Here is a 22,159-nt window from a genome sequence, read left to right on the forward strand (position 1 = left end):
AGGGTGGGGGATGTCATATTTCAAAAAAAAAAAAAAAAGAAAGAAAGAAAGAAAATAAATATAAACAAACTAGTATTTATTATACATTTAGTTTAATTTTTATTTATAATATTTTTCAAAAAGAAATGATGTGGCTTTAAGAAGAATTATTCCCTGACTTAGAGAAAGGAAGCATAAAAAGGGTAAGAGGAAAGTCCTCCTGGGTCTGTGTAAACAACAGGATGTCCTAGGGGTGATACTTGGGCCAGTTTATCTAGTATTTATAAATAGCTCTAATTCTTCCAAATCCGATTAAACTTGCCAGGTAATCAACTGTCATGCTAATGAGCATAGAAGGCAGATTAATGACGAAGAATTCTGAGTAAGGAGAAAAGTAATGTCAGGTTTTCCAACTGTCTGTAATAGGTCTGTAAAGTTTATTTCAAAATCTAGTTATAACAAAGCGGATTCCAAAGAAGGAGGTAAGCCAAAGAACTGAATTTAAAAGTTAGTGTTGAGACTACAACCATCAGAGTCAGATAACTAATGAAATGCTTGTTGGTGGAAAACCAGTAATTCTAACCAATGTAAAGAAGTTTGTTAGCAGAAAAACAATATTGCAAATGTACCATTGTGCAAAGCCAATAAGTACTCAAGTAAGTACCAAGAAATATTTGTATCGTTCAGATCACTTGATCCTCAGAAAACCTAAAACTTTTAAAGGAACAGGTCAGTTTCTTATAATTCTGTGTCACTGTGTCTACCCATTTGTCCCTGAAAGAAGGAATATTGCATAGCTCAGGACATATTGGACCATGTAACTGAAAGGAGGGAGTTTCACTTAGTCAAAGGAAAAGGTTAGAAGTTACATAAGTAAAGCTTGTTTGTTATTGTTATTATTGCTATTATTATGGTTGTTGGATGTGGTATCTAGTTGGGATTGGTTTAGTTTGGATGTTTTAATTTATCTTTTTCTGGGATCCTACCACCCATACAGGTGGTGTGATAAACAATCTTTAAACCATTGGTGAAATAATTTTGAGATATCCTTTGCCTAGTAAAAGATTTCTTGCTCCCTGAATTATGTCATTCTGTGTTCATAACAATCTGTTAGTGATAGATATGACCTCAGATACACAGTAGTCTTCCTTTACACTATCACTTCAGTTCATTTCTATTTGGCCTTTCTGATGGTTAAATCAAGTATATATTAAGGTATTACAGTATGAATATAGATGAATAAAACTGTGGAATTCTGATCCTCTATTTCAGGTAGGACTAAGACTTGGGATGAAAGGAGAAACCAGCTGACCACACAATCTTGAAGCCAAATGTCTGGCTGATAATTCAGTAATTAACCTGGTCTTGTCTTCTACTCACATCTCAACTTCCAGGATGCTGAGTTAGCTCTAAGCAGCTGATTGAGAATTCTAGGTATCAGGATTTCTACCCGTCTCAACGATAGCTTCATATATTTAGGATGAAGAAGGAAAATAACTTTTATGCTGCCAAAAAACAAATCTAAAATTAGATAACAAAAGACTTTAAAATTATACTAGTTTTGATATGGTAAATAATAAAAGGAGAAGCTTAACTTCCAGATTTGGAAAGTCAGGTGTCCTTAAGCATTCGGAAATGTCGTGTCCATACTGGTCAATTTTATTCCATTTCAAATCAGAATCTGAAGATGTGACTAAAAAGAAAGCGATCACCTATCTCCGAATAGTGTTAGTAACTAAAGTTTACTTGGTTAGTTACATAATCTGTGGTTATGTCCTAATTAAGATCCTGATTGATAATGGTGGGACTGAAAATGATCAGGTTTAAAATGAACTCAATATAGAAATCCATTTTTGCTTTCAAATGTTATTAAATCAACCAATATCACCTCATTCATCACTCATATCACTTATCACTAGTTACTCCCAAAACTCTGAGGTAAAAATCAATTTTATAATTTGGAGACAAGTTTATAAAGTGGAGACACTGGACATTTTTCAATGATTCCTGAACTCAAGAAATTACAACTCAAATGAGAAGACAAAAATCAACACTCATGAAATAGTAACAAACAAAAGGCAAAACGATTTTGTTCCGAGATTAAGTGGTGATTCCCAAATGCCAGTTGACCAGCCAGTGTTATTGCAGACAAAGACCTTCCCAGAATGTTAATGAAACAGCAGAAGAGGAAAATAATGCAGATTTATTTCAATTCAATAAAAATATTGGTTATAAAATATAGAACACCTCACCCAATTACAGTGTATGTTATTCAGGACTCTTCCCACATTTTCTACGTGAAAGGGGGCATTATCAGAAGGATACTGTGGTTCCATACTAAAGAAAAGGTCAAACAATCAAACCATGAGAATTACAAGGGTGTCCATTTAAGGATGAAGGAAAATAGAAAATAGAAATTAAAAAAAAAAATGCCACCAACAGTCATTTCCTCCCCCAAACACACCCCCATTTTATCTCCAATTAGAAAAAGAAATGTAAGGGCAACTTCTAATTTCTCTATTTTAGGTGAGATGCCTAACCTGATTTGGGTCAGATTAGGAGGACATTAAAAATGATAGTCACTCACATAGATAAGCAGAATAGACTAGAAGACAAAGAGACAAAGCCACAGAGATATAGTTATCTGATTTGTTATAAAGTGCCAAAAACATACACTAGAAAAAAGACAGCCTTTATAACAAATACTGCTTGGAAAACTGAATATCCATATACAAGATTGAAACTGGATTCCTCTCTCTCACCAAGCACAAAAGTTAACTCAAAGGATCAAAGACCTGGGAATTAGACCAGAAGTTTTGTGCATGATGAAAGAAAACACAGGGTCAACATTACAATATACAGGCACATGCAACAACTTCCTCACCTGGAATTACTAAAGTTCAGAAAACAATGCCAAGATTTAACAAATAGGAGGGCATAAAATTAAAAAACTTCTGCACAGCAAAGAAAATAATTAAGAATGTGAAGAGAGAACCTACAGAATGGGAGAAGAAAATCTTTACCAAATATTCCTCTGACAGGGGATTAATGTCCTAAAGAATTCAAAGAACTTACAACCAGAACACCAAATAACCCAATCAATAAATGGGCAAATGACCTAAACAGACATGTTTTATTCAGCTTTTTCTCCACTGTGACCTGAAAAGAACAATTTTAATGAGAAAATGTTTATCTGGGGGCTCACAGATTCAGAGGTCTCGATCAATAGGCGGCCGATTCCATTGCCCTGAGCCCAAGATGAGGCAGAATATCATGGCCCAAGAGTGAGACAGAGGAAAGAAGCTCAGAACATGGAGCCAGAAAGCACAGAAATTACTCCATTTAACAAGTGGAGCTACATACCCAAAAAGAATCCCCCCAGGAACCTACCTCCTCCAGCCACACCCTGCCTAGCTATCATTACCACCCAGTTAATCCTTACCAGGGGATTAGTGTACTTATCAGGTTAAAATTATCATAACACAATCACTATACCTCTAAACTTTCTTGCATTGTCTCCAACATAAGCTTTTGAGAGACATCTCATACTTAAACCATAACAAGACACCTCTCAGAAAAAAATAATAATAATCATACAAATGGTTAAAAAAAAAAAAAAAAAAAAAAACCTGAAAAGTGTTCATTAACTTTAGCTATTAGGGAAATGCAAATAAAACTACACTGAGATTTCATCTCACCCCAGTTAGAATGACATTCATTCAATACAAATAGCAATAAGTATTGATAAAGATAAATAGCAATAAGTATTGATAAATTTCTGCACTTTGGTGGAATCGTAAATTAGTACAACCTACTATGGAAATCAGTATGAAAATTCCTCCAAAGACTGGGACTGGAACCACCACATGACCCAATTATTCCACTGTTTCGTCCACTCCTTGGTATTTCTCTAAAAGAATTAGAGTCATCATATATGACTTGCAGTAATATATGCATATCCATGTTTATAGCAGCACAATTCACAATAGCCAAACTGTGGAACCAACCTAGGTATCTGCCAGAAGATGAATGGATTAAGAAAATGTGGTATTAATATACACTGGAGCTTTACTCAGCCATAGAGAATGAAATTATGTCATTTGCAGGAAAATAAGTGAAACTTGAGAGTATTATGTTAAGTGAAATAAACAGGAAGTCAAGGGTCATATGTGTTATTCAATTGTGGAACATTAGAGAGAAAAAAGGAAAATTGGGTGGGGGAGGTTTGGTGCAAATAAAAGGGACTCCAGTAGAGCAGAGCAAGGGTATCAAGGAAAGGGAGGAAGGAAGGGAAGGGGGAGGTACTGGTGGATGAAATTTACCAAATCACCTTATGTAAATGTGTGACTATTTAATAAAAAAAGTCCACTATTATGTTCAACTATAATATGCCATTTAAAAATGGTCTTTAAAAATAAAATAAAAATGGTAGCCCCATATTGTTGGGAAGACAAGTTAAATGCTCTCCTGGAATCAGATTTTGAGAGAAAGAGTTATTCATGAGGAAATTAAAGATTATTAGCAAATAACACAAAACTCAGCTTGAGAAATAACAAAGTCTATGAAGGTAAACATTCAAATCAATTTTAGAACATGTTTCAGACATTTTATTATTAAATGTTAAAAACATTTCATCCTAGATTTTAAAAATATATTCACCCAAATGTTGGAGAAACAGAGTATTAAGAGGGAAAAAATGAAAAAAGAAAACTAGAAGACTCAGCCAGAAAGGATAGTAGACTTTCCTAGTTGACTGCCTAGTCAGGAAGCGTGGAAAAATGGTTGCAGAGAAAAAAAAGTATATTTTGTTCAAGGGAAACTAAAAGAACTTCGTAGAATAAAGTTTTTGCTCCATGATTTCATTTAATGTGCTTATTAGCTAAGAATAATTCCCAAGAGTATATTTAAAATAGAAAGTATTCTGACTCCCTTATTCACTTGTTTTGTGTTCTGATTAGCTAGCAAATTTCTTGAATTGTCAAAACTTATTACTGAAAAAGCGCTATTATAGAAATAGGATTGCAATATAAACTGATATAATTAACGATGTGAATTAGAATAATAAGATTGAGAGATTAAAATATACTTTAAAAGCAGAACTGTAAGAAAATAGAATGAATGGTCAAAAATAGAGAGTAGTCATATACTAAGTTGTCTTTTTCTCCTAAGTGTTAGAAATTTTAAATCTCTTTCGATGTGGCACTTTCTTAGGTGAGAATTTTCCAAGAAATATTCAGTTTGTTAGTGTAAAATCAGTGCAGATGTCAAACATCTGATGGTGAAAAAGCAAGATTATATTTAGCTTTAACTCAGAATTTTTTGGAGAATTGGATTTGTGTTTACTTACAAAGGCATATGTTCACTTTGAATTTTAGTATGTTGATGAAAAAAGAAGAGAAATATTTTAAGGTGACAATCACAAAGGCGACAGATATTCAAAACAAATAACATTTGTTGCTGAAATCCAAAAGATTATCCAATCCTTATAAATTAATATGTATGAAACTATATAACCCAGTAAATTCACTAGCTCCAGAAAAATGAAAAACAAAGACACACTTCTTCCTTCCACTAAGACAGCCTCACTCAATAGTAAAGAGTTTAACTAAATTGAGTTCAATTCATAAAGACTATATTTTTATGCATTATGTGTGTAATATATGCACCCTTCAATCTGTCACAAAAATTCTTTCCATTGCTGTTTGTTTTGAACTTAGCCAGTGAGTAAATGATATTAGCATGTCAACACTGACATTTTTTTTTATTAAATGTCCTCATTATAATGAAAGTCCGAATTTATGTCAGGCTAGAAACAAAAATTGCTTTCTTGTAATTTCAAGGTTTCCAGAAAGACTGCCATGTCCACAGATAAATCTCTACAAGTTTTCTGATACCTAAATTTCCTATTTGGGAGTTTATGATCTTTCAGTTTATTCCTTTGATCCCATTAAAATTAAACTCTTCCTGGAAAAGATAATACTCTGAGAAACTATACAGCAAATCTCCTTCAAGACAAGAAAGTTCACATTCTCATTAAGAATATAACTTAACAGAAAGGAGACCAGTAGAGTGAAATAAAGTTGGGGAAGGAGGAAATAGGAGGTACTGGGGAATAAAACTGACCAAATTACATTATGAGCCTGTACAAATCCATCATGAGTCCCCTTATTATGTATAATTATAATGCACCAATAAAAAATAATCAAAACAAAAAAATTTTAGATGTCTTTACCAAAGAAAAAAGAATATAACTAGAATGGAGAATAGCATGAAGACTCTGAGATCTAATATGGAAAACAACATAACTGGAGTAGGAAGGAGAAATAACTCTGAGTGGTTATCCAAAGCCTTATTCAGTTTCCACATGGGACCTTAATCAATTGTGGGAAACGAGTTGAGAAGAACAAAGCAAATTGCTGAAGACTATAAGGCATATCACTGGTTTTAAAACACTCAAAACATCCAACTTATGCAGAGACATGTTTAAGTAGCCCTAAGATGACGGCTGGTGTTGAGCCAAGAGGTGGCGCATAATTAGTGTTAACACTGCGTGATCTACTTTTGCCTGATTAGTTAATGTCTCCTTTGTGCTAGTGGTCAACAGATTATTCCTCATTCTTTCTTGATTGGTACCGTGGGGCGTGCTTCAATTGTGCTAATCCTAAGCTGATTGGCTGCCTTAGGTATATAAGGCATTCTCTTCACCTGGGCGGGGGTCGCAGGTTGCAGGACGCAGGCCGCATGCTGCATGCCGGACACCGCACCCCACACCTCCAAGGAGCAACCCACCTTTAAGAAGCAGTAGACCTTTGATAAGCGTAGCCTGTCTGAAAGAGTAACACCTCTAAAATTAAGCAAAATCTCTCTTCCTCTAAGCAAAGTCTCTCTTCCTCTAAGCAAAGCCTCTCTTCCTCTCAAAGCCTCTCTTCCTCTAAGCAAAATCTCTCTTCCTCTATAAACTAGCGAATAAGCAAACAAGCAAGGAAGTAGCCCAGATAAAGATAATAAAAGTAGTTCATTCCCAGTCCACCTCCAATAAATTCCCAAGGGATTGTTGCTGCGGGTGGCAACAAACTTAAACAATATGTCTTTTGAAACCAACACCTATACTTAAACTATTTTTTAAATGAAAGGGAATAATAAAGCAAAATGTGGTTTTGTGCTTCCTGAGGAGTACTAACAAAGCCCACAGTTTGTGTCGATGCTATTGTCAATGCAATTAATCTTACATTGGATGGTCTATTTAATTTATGCTTTATTGTTTGCATATGTTTCAATACTCTTTGGTATGAATGAGAACATAAACCATAGCACTCAGAGAAGATATTTGCAAAACGTACCTGATAACGGACTAGTACCCAAAATATGCAAGGAACTCTTAAAATTCAACAATAAGAAAATAACTCAATTTAAAAATGGTCAAAAGACCTGAACAGACTCCACACAAAAGGAAATATACAAATGGCAAGTAAGCATATGAAAAGATGCTCAACATCATGTAACAATAGAGAATTGCAAATTAAAACAACAATGAAATAATACTACACACCTACTAGAATAAAGAAAATATACAATACTGACAACATCAAATGCTGGTGAGGATAGGGAACAACATGAACTGTCATTCATTGCTGGTAGTAATGCAAAATGAGGCAGCCACCTTAGAACACATTTTGGCAATTCCTTTGAAAACTCCACATGCAATTCAATGAATGGCACTCTTTGATTTTTATGTAAATGGATTGAAAACAAGTCCATACAGAAACCTGCACATGGATGTTTATGGAAACTTTATTCATTGCTGCCAAAACTTTGAAGCAACTAAGAAGTCCTTGGTAAATGGATAAATACACTATTGTTTATCTGGACCATGGAATATCATTCACTGCTAAAAGATAGCAGCTAACAAGCCATAAAAAGAAATGGAGGAAACTTAGCTATATTATGTATTGCTAAGTGAAATAAGTCAATCTGTCTGAAAAGGTTACACGCTATATGTTTCCAATGACATGACATTCTGGAAAAGATAAAACTACAGATTCAGTAAAAAGAATAGTGGTTGCCAAGAGTTAAGGAGCAGAATGGGATGAATAGGCAGATCACAGAGAATTTTTAGACAGTGAAACTACTGTAAAATACAATGATATATACATGTTTGTACACATTCATTGTGGAATGCACAACATAAAAAATAAACCTGAATGTATACTACAGACTTTGAGTGATAATGATGAGTCAATATAGTTAACCAATTATAATAAACGTCCATTCTGGTCGGCTATGTTAATGGGTTGGGGGAGCCTGCATGCGGAGGGCAAAGGAATTCATTGTACTTTCTGCTCCATTTGGCTGTGAACCTAAAACTTCCCTCAAAAAAAATCAAGTACTGTTTAAAAAATCATCCTTACAGCCCTAAAGAATTGTGGAATTTAGAAAAAATGGAAAAAAATTAAAAACAGGAGTATGTTTGGCATGATGTACGTGGATAATCAACCTGCACAAAAGGCTTAGACAAAAGTAGATTTTCATACTTTAATATCAACATTCTATCTAGAAGAGAAACAAATTTACTCTTTAAAAAATCCAGTCTTAAAGAGAAGAGCATCTATATGGAAGTAGGTGAGCTGTATTTAAAGCAAATCACATAATTAATCATACTCAAGTGAAAAACAAGAAGGCCTAGATAATTGTAGGCACAGACCCAATGTTCATGTTCCTTGTAAAAGTAGCCAGGCTAAAGAGAGTAGGATTCTGTGGAACAGCACTCAGAATTTCAAAGGTCTGAATGCCCAGGACCAATGAACCTTCTAATCTTGCCCTGTTACAAGCATTCAAAAAGGAGCTACTAATATTCTGAACAGCTTTGTCCAATGAGTAGGAGGATCAATGCCAGCCACTTCCAGGGCATTTCGTGTGATTCTGTTCACCCCAAAGATCTTAATTGCTACAAATTTGCTCTGAAGGAAAGTGGATCTTCCAACATAGAATTTGGGGAATATTGTCAGTATGAAAGAATAGATTTGCTACAATATGATTAATGAAGAGTATCAGAAAAGTTTCTTCTCAAATTGCCGTCCAAATATCAAATTATGGACTACGTGTTAAGTTTCTGTCAAATACATGAGATAAATCAACTTTGAAGGAAAAAAGGTTTACTTTGGCTCAAAATATTAGAGGTTTCAGTTCACAGTCTACTGACCCTGGTGCTTTTTTAGGACTTGGACAAAGCAGCACATGGTAGCAGGATGGCATTGGGTACAAAATTGCTCCCCTCATGATCAGTAAGCAAAAGAAAGAAAGGAAGAGACCAGAGGCTCACAAGAGCCCAAAGACCACCCACCAAGCCCCACCTCTTGAAGTTTCCATTCCCTTCCCAAAGTGCCAAGATGGGGACCAAGGCTTTATTTAGCAAATGGGCCTTTTGGGACATTCCAGATCCAAACTATAGCAGGATATCACTTGTTTTATTGTTTTAACCTCTTCTGTGGCAGATCAAGAAAAGTCTTTAAAGATAACTAAGCCCTGCCTTTTAAAATAAGCCACACAGAAGCAAGACATTATGTTTCAGAAATTTGGTTTGTGGTCCCCCACCTATTTTCTGAGCATGTCCCCTCAAGTTTCTTAGCTGCCTTTGGCTTCTGTTTGCAAGGCCGACTCTGAAATTGCACTAATTTGACTCTTATCATCATCTTTTCTGACACCTAAAACCAATACTAATGTAAAGCCTCAAACCCATGCTTCAGTTAGGAGATGCATATGTAGAAGTAGATATATGAAATAAAGAAATTAGTGATGATCACTTTGGCATTTCCTGGAACAGAATCATCCAGGAACTAATAAAACAAAGAATCTAATCAAGACATGGTCAAATGAGCTGAACAGACATTTCTCTAAAGAAGAAATAGAAAAGGTCAGTAAATACATGGAAAAATGTTCGCTACCTTTAACCATCAAAGAAATGCAAATCAGAACCATGCAAGATTCCATCTCAACCCATTCATAACAACCAAAAGAGGGCCTGTCATTCTAAGCCACTGATTTTAGGTAGTTTGCTAAACAGCAGTGGATATGCAGAGTAAGGCATCATAGATTATCATCTCTCTGGTACAAAATTCTGAGTGTGTTCACACCCTCAACAGTCATCTCGTCCCCTCAGCATTTTTCATTCTGTCTTGTTCCCCTTCTCTTCTCCCCTCTCTCTTCCTTACCTACAACATCATCACTGTTACAAGAGATCACCGTTACAAGGGACAAAACGGATGGAATCCATTTTGCTACCAAGAATTTTCCTTTTTCCTGAAGAAGAATAATACATTTTTTATTTGTTCTAATTAGTTATGCATGACAATAGAATGTATTTTGGCACATACTACATAAATGGAGTATAACTTCTCATTCTTCTGGTTGTGCATGATGTAGGATTATACCAGTCATGTAATCATATATGCACATAGGGTCATAATGTTCGATTCATTCTTCTATCCTTCCTACCACATTTTCCCTCCCCTCCCTTCACTCCCCTGTCTAATCCAAGATACTTCTATTCTTCCCTAGCCCCCCCCAAGAATAATAATTTTTTAATAAATAAACACCTTCTGCAAAATTGGAAATAATATAAAGCATGAGATTTAGGAAAATATTTGGAAGATGCAATTGTAACATTGTAGAAAAAATATCTTCCTGTATCCAGAGTTGATCATTATGCAGTGCATGAATTTTAAAACAATTTTTACTTAGGCCATAAGCAAGCTGATTGGTCTTCCTTTAAGTGGGTTTTTAAAAATATTTAGAGTCAGTATGGCTGACCTCTGTAATCTGTGCAGAATTCTACAGTCAAGAACTACCAATGTAGGTAGGTAATTTAGAAGGCACTTTTTCTTTAGCCTGAACTAAAATATATATAGTGGGGTGAGAACTCAATTTAAATCTGGATCACATAAAACAAGAAGCACAGTGGCAGTTTCACGAACTTGCTAGTAACAGATTAACTTGTTCTTACTGATTTAACCAGAATATATTCCATGCCTCCGTTGGGTGTTTTACAAATATTTTATCTGAATAAGCAAAATTCTGTCAAACTTGTTTTTATCTTGAGAGTTTGGAGAGTGGAAATTAGAGGATACAAGTAATAGTAATAGTCGATGTAAGTGAACAATTTCTTTAGTTTCCTCAATGCATGTTTGCTGACTATAGAATGAATCAAAAATAAGAACACCAATTACAGAAAACAGATTATGGATGCCTTTACTTCTATTATAGAGAAGACTTTTCTCCTAAACACTTACATTCTTACATTGGAGAAGAGCCAGAAGCGCCTCCTGATACTACAGAGCTGGGGGTGGGGTTGTGGTCAGTGGGCACGGGAGCAAACACCTGAGAGTGTAGGTTACCAGGATGCGAATGTGAACTCTCTCAGGTACAGTCCTTGCTTGTCCTTTCCTTGATTTTTGACCACTTTCCTCTCATCAGAGCTGAATGAATGGGTGGCAAAATACTTACTTGAAACTGTCAAATGGTTCTTAATCAATAAACAGATTTCATAGACTGGATCTTTGTATAGAAAATATGCATGATTCATCTTTTAAGACTGATATGTAAAAGAAGAGTTTGCAAGAATGAAAATAACCCTTCTTCTAGAACTCTCAGCTATGTGGTTTAAAAAATCTGGTATTCACATACTACTATTCTCTGTGGTAAAATGTGATAGACCTAAATAGTTAAAGTCCCAACAACAGAATTTCAACACTTTTAAGAATAAAATAAGGCAAATTATAACCAAAACATTAGTTCATGAAATACTTTTAAAAATGTAGCCAGACTTTAATAAATTGCAGAAATTCTGATTAAAATGAGGATCAAATTTATTTTTAGTTATCTTGATGTTTCTAAACCCATCAAATTCCAAAAATGAGGGCTGGGGATATAGCTCAGTTGGTAGAGTGTTTGCCTCACAAGCACAAGGCCCTGGGTTCAATCCCCAGTACTGAAAAAAAAAAAAAAAATTTTCCAAAAATGAGAATTTTCTTATTTTTTTGTTTATTTTTAACATGGTGCTAAGGATTGAACCCAATGCTTCACACATGTTAGGCAAGCACTTTGCCACTGAGCTACAGCTCCAGCCCATCTTATTTTTTAAAATATAAAACATTTCCATGAGATAGAAATAAATGTTTTAGGATTCATTAGTGTTTCCTAATCCATTCCAATCCATAAATCACCTGTGAATCAACTAAAACCTGCCATTAAGCTGTCTAGTAATATAATTACCTGCTCATTTCTCTCCCTACTTGATATCTCTATCGTCATTTTTTAATGTAGGGTACTATCTAAGGTCTATTAGATTGCTATCGCCTAGAGTGATAATGGATATTCATGACGCCAGCCCTAGGATTCCTTCTAAGCCACCCAAGAGAGAGAAAATTATATTTTCATTAGTTTTAATGGTATGTGTGTTTTTACTTAACAGAAAAAATTACATTATCATACATTTGTGAGCTCCTTATAAATTGGAATTAATATTGACATTCCTTTTTCATCCTTTCCTTATCAATATTTTCTCACTAATAGTCAATGCTCCTTAAACCCATTTGTAATAGATCACCAGCTAAGAAAAGAAAACTAAACTGTCCACATTGTTCATTTTCTTTTTTTCTTCATCTTAAGTCACAGGGATACTACTGAAAGATAATCGCAAAACACCTAAAAATATCCAGAAACCCAAAGTTAATAGGAACATTCTTTGCACTACCTTAAAATATACAAGAGCATTGACTTATAATTCATTTATTTTCAAATGGGACTGATTATTGATTTGAATATTCATAGCAATATAAATCCGTATATTGTATAAGGGTTTCTTCCAAGACTTTTGCACTTCAGTTAGAAGAGTCCACATCTGAGACCCAAAGTAGTTAAAAATCAGTGTAAAATAAGAAACTAGTCATTCTCATAACAACACATCCTTAGAGATAATTAGTAAATATGGTGCTGCTGACTGAAATGAAGTCCGTCTCCATCAGGAAAATTCTTTTGTACTCACAAGAAACTATACACATTAAGGGATTAATGCAAATACTAATCATTCAATTATATTGAAAACTGACTCAAAGAATGATCCCAAGAGCAAGTGTGGGCTAGAGTCTCCAACTCAGAAGGCATTCTGCCCTGTGAAAAAGATCATCATAGTCTCTTCTGGAAGAAAACTGGATGAAGCTGGCATAACTAGAAAATACCATCTCCTAGTTCCCTATCTGCCAAGCCACCTTTCTGCATTTGCATGTGAATCTTCTTTCTGGGAAAGAATGTGCTGACCAGCTGTGTTTCCTTTTCCTTGGCAGATCTATTTCTAATTATGAATTAATGAACTAGCCTTCTGGCTTATCTCGAGTCTCTTATGAGTTTCATTAGCATGAGTCAGTTCCCCTGAGTCAGATCAAGTCTGTGTTTAATGATGGGATTGAATTTCTGGCCCTACAAAGCTGAAAATCCAGTCTCTCGGGACCACCAGCCCACTAACGTATCACATGTCTAGAGACCATATCTGAATTTCCATTTGGCTTTTTAACACATCTCTTCAAATTAAAAAAAAAAAAAAGAAGTATTTTTAAAGCAGACAATTTCTTTAGAGAGCTCAAAAAAAAATTTTTTTTTTTTTTTCCCAAAGAGGGTAGGTAGACAAATCCTAGGCAAGAGGTTTTCTGTGTTCTATTTTGGTTCTTTCACTTGGCCTGTCTGAAAGTGCAAAGTGAAGCACAAATCTAAGCATTTATTCATTGAATCTGATCAACTTAGATATTTAGTTCTTCAGTCAAATCAGGTCAGAAAACCTGCACATTTGCAACCCTAAGCAGATGAGAGTGGTCATGGCTTACCTTATCAGACAATTACCTATCAAGGGTCCATTTTATCGGCCTAGATAGACAAAAACGTATTCCTTCTTTGGTAATTAAAGCTAAATGTTTAAAAGATACAAAAGAAAAATTTTTAAAAGACCATCTGCTCACTCTAATCCAGGTTAATATGGAGACTCTTCAACTGTTTGAGGCAGAGAATTCCCTCAATTCTATAAACCATTATTTATAATCCACACTGTCACATTCCACATTTAAAGACAGTGCAAGCTTGGGTGGCATGCATCTGTAGTTCCGGCCACTAAGGAGACTGAGGTGGAAGGATTCCTTGAGTCCAAAGTTTGGGACTAGTCTGGGCAACATAGAGAGGCCCTATTTCCAAAATATATATAATAAAATAAAATAATTTTAAAAAAACAGTGCATTCTATACACATGGAAATGTTTAAAGGGAATCTATTAGAGACAAACTGATTTTAGGGAAAATTAGCAAAATTTTGGATTATTACTAGAGAGGAAAAGAGAATTTCCATAACAGCAGCATGCAAAGTCAAATGTGGTTTAGTAAAGAGAAAACTCTAAGACACACATTGACCTTTTGTGAGCTAATAATGATCTGAACAAAACAGCTCTTCAAGCAGAAAATCTATCATTCTCTCTTCCTATTTCCCCCTGCACTATGTTCTTGATCAACATTCTCTGAGAACAGAATCAAGGACAAGTTTTCTTCTTGCCCCCTAAAAATCTATCATAGTCAACCGTGAGATGGTGTTGCTACCCAATGGACTATCTCACGACAGCAAAGAAACAGAGTAGCCGTTTTTATAGAGACCATTACCTTAATTCTAAGACAAGACACCATCGTGTTCTCAGCAACCCTGGAGACATGGGGACCAACCAGACATACTGAAAGTCACACTTAGGCTACTCCACGTGTCAAAGACAATACTGTCTCATGGGTTTACTAAAGCCTACTCTCTGAAATGCTGACTGAAAAATATACCAGAACTATATGAAAAATAAGGCTGATATACTTTATTGGAAGCTTACAAAGATTTTTGAATAAGCTCAAAGATACAGTGCTAAAATATGTTGAAATAATCATTTAAAATTCTCTTCTCTGATCATCATGACACATTTCCTGAGCCTTAGAATAGTCCATGCTAAATCTGACTCTCCTTTGTTCATGGGAATGAGATTGAATCAGGTCAAGTGGGATAAGAGGATTATTTTTTTCCTGATATCTTTGTGGATATAGCAATCTAGCCTCAATAAATTTTAATTGCAAAAATCAAATTAAGAATTTGGGGGAAGGGAGTGGGCAAGACATCATGGTCAAAGAAAACTGTTAATGTTAGGATTTATTAAGTATACACATGCATATAGTTGCTCTGAGTATAAGCTATTCTGAGTTCATGAAAATCTAATTAATCAAGATTTCAGTTCACTAAAAGTTGCAAATGTTTCGTTTAGCATATAAAAGGCAATGCAACTATGTACTATTACTTTAATAACGGTCATTATGTAAGTAATCCAAGTAGCAAGAGCAGATATCTAGGCAAGGGGAAAAAATTAACCATTTCTTTAATGAGAAACCATTACAAAAATGAAGGTGACCTGAAATATTGCTTTTATTGTGTAGTGTCTGAATTGATGGATTCCTCTCAGATGAAAAATGATATTCAGTACTTCCTATCTTCCACTTGTGATTGTACCACATTTTTAATGAAAAGAATTAATTCCCTGAATTTGAATTGTAAATAGTGAAGATTTACTGCCCCCAGGTGTTGATACTAAGATTTATTAGATTAAGAAAAACATTATTTTCATTTGCTAGAGGCAAATAGTTCCTCAAGAAAAAGAGATTTGCGATTTTTGTCGTCATATTTTGCAGTTTTATGGGAGCTTTATATTCTTTCTTCAGTTATAGTGCAAAAGATTTAATAGCAAACACTGAAATAGCATGATCCTCTTTGAAGCAGCAATTATAATTTTATGTATATTTCAATGAAAATATAACTTATTTTAATCTCTTTATCATATAAATATTATATGGCACCAATCAACATGGCAGTTTTCTAAAGTTCTAATCAAAGATTTTGAATTGTGCTGAGAATACCAACTGTCTTATATCAGATGCCAAAGGAAGAAAAGTTCTTCTAAAACTCTAACCCTCCCAACAATTTTATCATTATATATATTCAAAACTATATATATAACAAATATTCAAAAATTAGACTGACATTGTATACACTGCCTTTTTTAACCTGTATAATGTCTTTAGATTGTCTAAATGCCTTCATGTGCATTATAATGCTTGATTTCAACTTTGAGTTTGGAATCAGTAACCTGGCAAAATGAGTCAGAACATATTCCAAAGAGGGAACAGCACTGTGTAGCATTTTAAGTACATATTCAAATGCTAATATTCAAAACTATTATTTCATACAGACCCATAGAAAATGGAAAATTCCACCTACATTTTAGTTCCCAGAAAAGCCATTACTGTTCACTTATCATTAAGGGCATGGAAGTATGAGAATAATTACAGAATTTTGCCAACCCACTTAATTTTTTTAAAAGGCAGTTCACATTACCTATAGGTTTGTAGAAGTAAATTAATGATAACCAACTTTTTTAAAAACTGAAAATGTGCCCAAAAGCTGTTAATTCTGGGTATATGCACAGGTATAATGAGGAAAGCCATACAGGCCTTATTCATACCAAGCTTGTTTCATTTGCATGAATTTATGATAGAACAAAGCAGATCGCCCGTAGTTACTGATTGAGATGCTGCATTTTACGAACATCCAGATATGTTAGATGTTCTCCCCACCGGATTTATCCGTTAGATTTATTTCTAAGATCAACTTTAATAAGGAGTATAACATGAGGGGAAATTTTCAAATTTTATTTACATATTCACACAATGCTTAAATATTATATAATAGAAATATACTTGTATATTATTTGAGAAAAATTAAATCAGACAAATAGGATTGAAAGAAAAACCAGCAGCACTGGACTCTATTTACTTTGTCAACAAGTTTGTGATTAATTAAGACTCTTAAATGGTACTCTTATTAAAAACTATTATAAAAATTACCTTTAACCTTTTAACTCACAAAGTCAAGGTATATCTGGGTACATCAAAAATAAAGATATGAAGCGTAAAAATCATCTGCCTTCACAATGAAGGGAGAGTGAAAAAGAATACAACAAAAAATAAATTTCAGAACTGTGCTAAGTGCTTCTCTTACCAAGAAGGATGAGCATTTTTGCTTGTTTATTTACATTTTATTCCTTTATCCATTTATCAAAGTTATTAAATGTGTTATGTTAAAAGGCCCCAGTCTCTGACTCCCTGCTTGCCTTAAGTCACAATCAGACAAAATAAAATAGCTAGACTTTAAAGTCTCACAGTTCAGAAAAAACTGAAATTCTTCCCTATACAATCATAAGAAGTTTGGCTCAACTTAAAGACAATTTTGAGTTCTCCAGTATAAATCTATAGAGAATACCATACAAGAAAGTGAGGAGAGGAAATAGCATGGCCCCACTCTACTCTAGCACCATGCCTTCCTCTGGGGTCTAAAGAGTAATGTGGCACAGAAAAGAAGATAAACAGAGTGCCTGGATCTGGGATGGTTGTGGGAAGCCTGAGGTAGAGTGGAAAGGAGACAGAAAAGCCAAGTCACGTCAACATATATTAACAAATGGTCTTACGAAACAATCAGGAATGGAATCAAAGGAGTAGAGATGTTACCAAGATTGCCATTTACCGATAATATTTTGGATTTTTTTTTTCTCATTAAACTTTAGTTTTAAAGGGTCTCAAAATTCTGTGACAGATTTTTGGTCAAGTTGTTTCCATTAAAAAGTACTGATTTTTAAAACGAATAACTTAAAACTGCCACACACAAAAATACAAATGGTTTGCAAAATATTCTCCTTTCCTTCTGAAGGCTTTATATATGACTTGTTATCATTAACCAGTCTTTTACTTATTAAACCTAAATGGACAACTGAGACAAACAGTTCTGAGACCATTATCCCACCACCGATTGAGACTGGGGTGGCAGGTGTTAGGGGTAACATTCATTTAGCCTTCTGAGCTTTCTGGGCAGACTTGGTGCCCTTGCCAGCTCCAGCAGCCTTCTTGTCCACTGCTTTGACGACACCCACAGCAACTGTCTGCCTTATATCACAAAAAGCAAAATGACCCAGAGGATAGTTAGAGAAGTTCTCAGTACATGTGGGCTTTCCTGGAGCCATATCAACGATAGCAGCATCACCAGACTTCAAGAATTCAGGACCATCTTCCAGCTTCTTACCAGAACGGTGATCAATCTTATCTTTCAGCTCAGCACACTTGCAAGCAATGAGAGCTGCCTGACAATTCAGTACAGGGGCGTAGCCAGCACTGATTGACATGGATGGTTTGGGATAATCACCTGAGCAGTGAAACCAGCCGCTTCCATAGGTGGGTCATTTTTGCTGTCACCAGCAACATTGCCCCGACAAATATCTTTGACAGACACGTTCTTGACACTGAAGCCCACATTGTCTCCAGGAAGAGCTTTACTCCGAGCGTCATGGTGCACTTCAACAGACTACTTCAGTTGTTTGACATTGACTGGAGCAAAGGTGACCACCTTGTCAGGCTTGAGAACTCCAGTCCTCACTGCCCACAGGGACAGTACCAATACCATCAATTTTGTAGACATCCTGGAGGGGCAGATGCAAAGGTTTGTCCGTTGGACGAGTTGGTGGCAGGATGCAAACTAAAGCTTCAAGCAGTGTGGTCCCACTGGCACTGCCATCTTTACAGGTGACTTTCTATCTTGAACCCAGGTATATTAGTACTTGGCTCCAACATGTTGTCACCATTCCAACTACAAATTGGCACAGATGCTACTGTGCCAGGATTGTAGACAATTTTCTTAATGTAGATGCTTCCTTAGCAATTTCCTCATATTTCTTCTGAGTGTAGGGTGGCTCAGTGGAATTCATTTTGTTAACACCAATAATTAGTTGTTTCACACCCAGTGTGTAAGCCAGAAGGACATGCTCACAGGTCTGCCCATGCTTGGAGACACCAGCTTCAAATTCATCAACACCAGCAGCGACAATCAGGATAGCACGGTCAGCCTGAGATGTGCCTGTAATCATGTTTTCGATAAAGTCTCTGTGTCCTGGGGCATCAACGATGGTCACATAATACTTGTTGGTCTCAAATTTCCCTGGGAGATGTCAATGGTGATACCACACTCACGCTCAGCTTTCAGTTTACCCAAGACCCAGGCATGTTCAGCGGAGCCCTTTCCCATCTCAGCAGCTCCCTTCTCAAATTTTTCAATGTTTCTTTTGTCAATTCCACCACATTTGTAGATCAGGTGACCAGTAGTGGTGGACTTGCTTGAATCTATGTGTCCGATGACAACAATGTTGACACGAGTCTTTTCCTTTCTCATTTTGGCTTTGATTTAGTGGTAGTTTTCACGACACCTGTGTTCTGGCAGCAAACTTGTTGCAAAGAATGGTTTGGATTTTGATACCATGAACTAAATGGGAAAAGCAAGTAGAGAAGTGGGTTTGGGGGAAAAATTGTGAGATTCATTTTTTACACAAGGAGTCAAAGTTATCTCAAAATGAATTTTAGTGGGGTTGGAAATGAAACTAAAGAAAAAGGTAGAACTCAGATCTGGCATATGTAAGTGATAGCTGATTCCAGAGTACAAAAGAGCAAGCAAAGTTAAATTAAATAAGGTCAAATGGAAAGAGAGGGAAGAATGGGTACAATGGGGTCGGCTACAGTCTAGTGACTCAAAAGGCTGAAACTGGCAGATCACAAGTTCAAGACCAGTCTCAGTAACTTAGTGAGACTCTTCTCCAAAATAAAAAAAAATAAAGAAAAATAAAAATGGCTGGGGATATGGATTAGAGGTAGACTGCTCCTGGGTTCAATCCCTTGTTCCTTAAAAACATAAAATCTAGAAAGTAAATTAATATGAATGGCCCACAAATGTCCAAATAGCTATTGAAAGACTTATAAAGAAATAGAGTGGTATTTAGCTAGGAAAATTGCACTGACTAAAATAATGGACTCATTTCTAAGGAAAGACATACAGAACCGAAAAGAACTCAATGGCACTTACCAGGAACTCACCATCAACTCCCAAGAAAGACAAATAAATCAATGGAACAGAAAAGTACCCAGAAATCACCATCCACAACTATCTTGAACTGAGTTTTACAAAGATGCTAAGGAATTTCAGTGAAAAAATATATATAAATTTTTTGATAAATGAAACAACTGAATGTCCATGTGCAAAAATAAATAAATAAAAAACAAAGACCTATACCTTACACACTCATACACAACATAAATCTGAACAGATCACAGACCTAATGCAAAATCAAAACTTATAAAACTTCTAGGAGAAAATGCAAGAGGAAATCTGTGTAAACTTGGGTCTGGTGATGAGTTCAGGTATATCACCAAAAGTATAATTCATGAAAAAATAGATACATTGGGATGCAAACCAGAAAACAGTTTAAAAAGACAAAGGATAAAAATGATGAGAAAGTGAGCTAACACATCAGTTTCCACAGCGAGACTAAATAGAATGCTGGCTCAGTCATCTTCCACACAGTGAGCTCCCTAGGTCTTATAAATGAGGTCTTACTGGGTGAGAAACTGACGACACAGATGAGGCAGCCTAAGTCAGCAGCCTCAAAAGCCCCTGTTATTCCCAGGGCTAGGAAGGTAGAGTGTCATTGAGGTCAGAAGTCTGGGTTGTGTTGTGTCTTAGTCAGTTTGATCTGCTGTTACAAAACATCACACACTGGATGGCTTTTAAAAATAAGAAAATAATTTATTATAGTTCTAGGGGCTGGGAAGTCCAATATCAGGGTTTCTGCATGGCCAGATTCTGGTGAGTGTCCTCTTCCTGGTTTGCAGAAATTCTTTTTTCCAGTAGCAAATTCATGTGCAGAAGAGAGAAAGAAAAAGACAGAGAGGCTTTCCTGACTCTTATGAAGGTACTAATCTCTTCATAAGGGCTCCATTCTCATGATCTAATTACTTCCCCAAGTTCTCACCCCAAATACTATCACATTGGGGATTAGAGTTTCAAAATATGAGTTTTGAAGACACGCACACACGTTTGGTCCATAACAAGATGGAAAACTGAACAAGCAGGGAGGAGGACCTATCTGGCACTAGAACCAAGATAGAACTCAGTAACTGCATGGAGGCTCTGCTTAGGCAGAGGGAGATAGCAAAAAAAACAGCTTGGTAACTCTAGACCTTCCACCAGTACTTCCCCATGGCCAGCACAACCTGGAAACCTACAGGCAGCCCTAGAGAAAGCATTTCTCTGTGATGAGGATGGGGTATTAAAGCAGGAAGGATGAGAAAGGAAGTAGTCTGAGAATAAAGAGCTAAATATGAAGCACAGATGAGAATTGAAAAAAAGGAAGCCACACATAAATACGTCCCTTTCAGATTGGAATCTCTACATGCAATAAAAATTTTGATAGGGACATTGCTACAATCATGTCACTGACCCAAGTACCTAGGAGGTGGAATTAAATAAGGAGATTGTTGCATGATTTAAGATATGAGTCTTTCTATTCTCATTTTATTACAAAACAATGGTCCTGAGATTTTAACAGTAAGAAGCAAAAATTTTTGAGAAGTAATAAGAACCATGCAACTGTTTAAATAAAAGCAGACTGGAAAATAAACACAATTTTAGTATGCTGAGCTTTTGAATTTACTGCAAAAATGTATCTACTGGGAAAACAACTTTGCTATCAATTAATCATCAATGGGCTTTAAACTAAAATCATTTCTAAGTAAAAAATCATTTCAAACCAAATTCAGCTTTTTTTGTTTTGTTTTGTTTTTTCTCTCTTTTAGAGTTTTGGTTTGGCTTTGTTTTGTTTTGTTATGTAATGTTTTAATTATTTTTTTTTATTTTTTACGGACTGCATTTTGATTCATTGTACACAAATGGAGTAAATCATTTCATTTCTATGGTTGTATATGATGTAGATTCATACCATTTGTGTAATCATACATTTACATAGGGTAATGATGTCTGTCTCATTCCACCATTTTTCATACCCCCATTTCCTTCTACATAAAGTTCCTATATTCTTCTCTCACTCCCCACCCCCCACCCCCATTATATATCATGATTCACTTATCAGGGAAAACATTTGGTCTTTGGTTTTTTGGGATTGGCTTATTTCGCTTAGCATGATATTCTCCAACTCCATCCATTTACCTGCAAGTGCCATAATATTATTTTTCTTTATAGT

General features: G+C 35.5%; 1 pseudogene; it reads right to left on the reverse strand.

The window, feature by feature from the left end:
* Positions 1-17,892: 17,892 nt before the first annotated feature.
* LOC124987355 (elongation factor 1-alpha 1-like) lies at positions 17,893-19,302 on the reverse strand (annotated as a pseudogene).
* Positions 19,303-22,159: the final 2,857 nt, after the last annotated feature.

The sequence above is a fragment of the Sciurus carolinensis genome, chromosome 6 (genome assembly GCF_902686445.1).
Source record: "Sciurus carolinensis chromosome 6, mSciCar1.2, whole genome shotgun sequence".
NCBI classification, from domain to species: domain Eukaryota; kingdom Metazoa; phylum Chordata; class Mammalia; order Rodentia; family Sciuridae; genus Sciurus; species Sciurus carolinensis.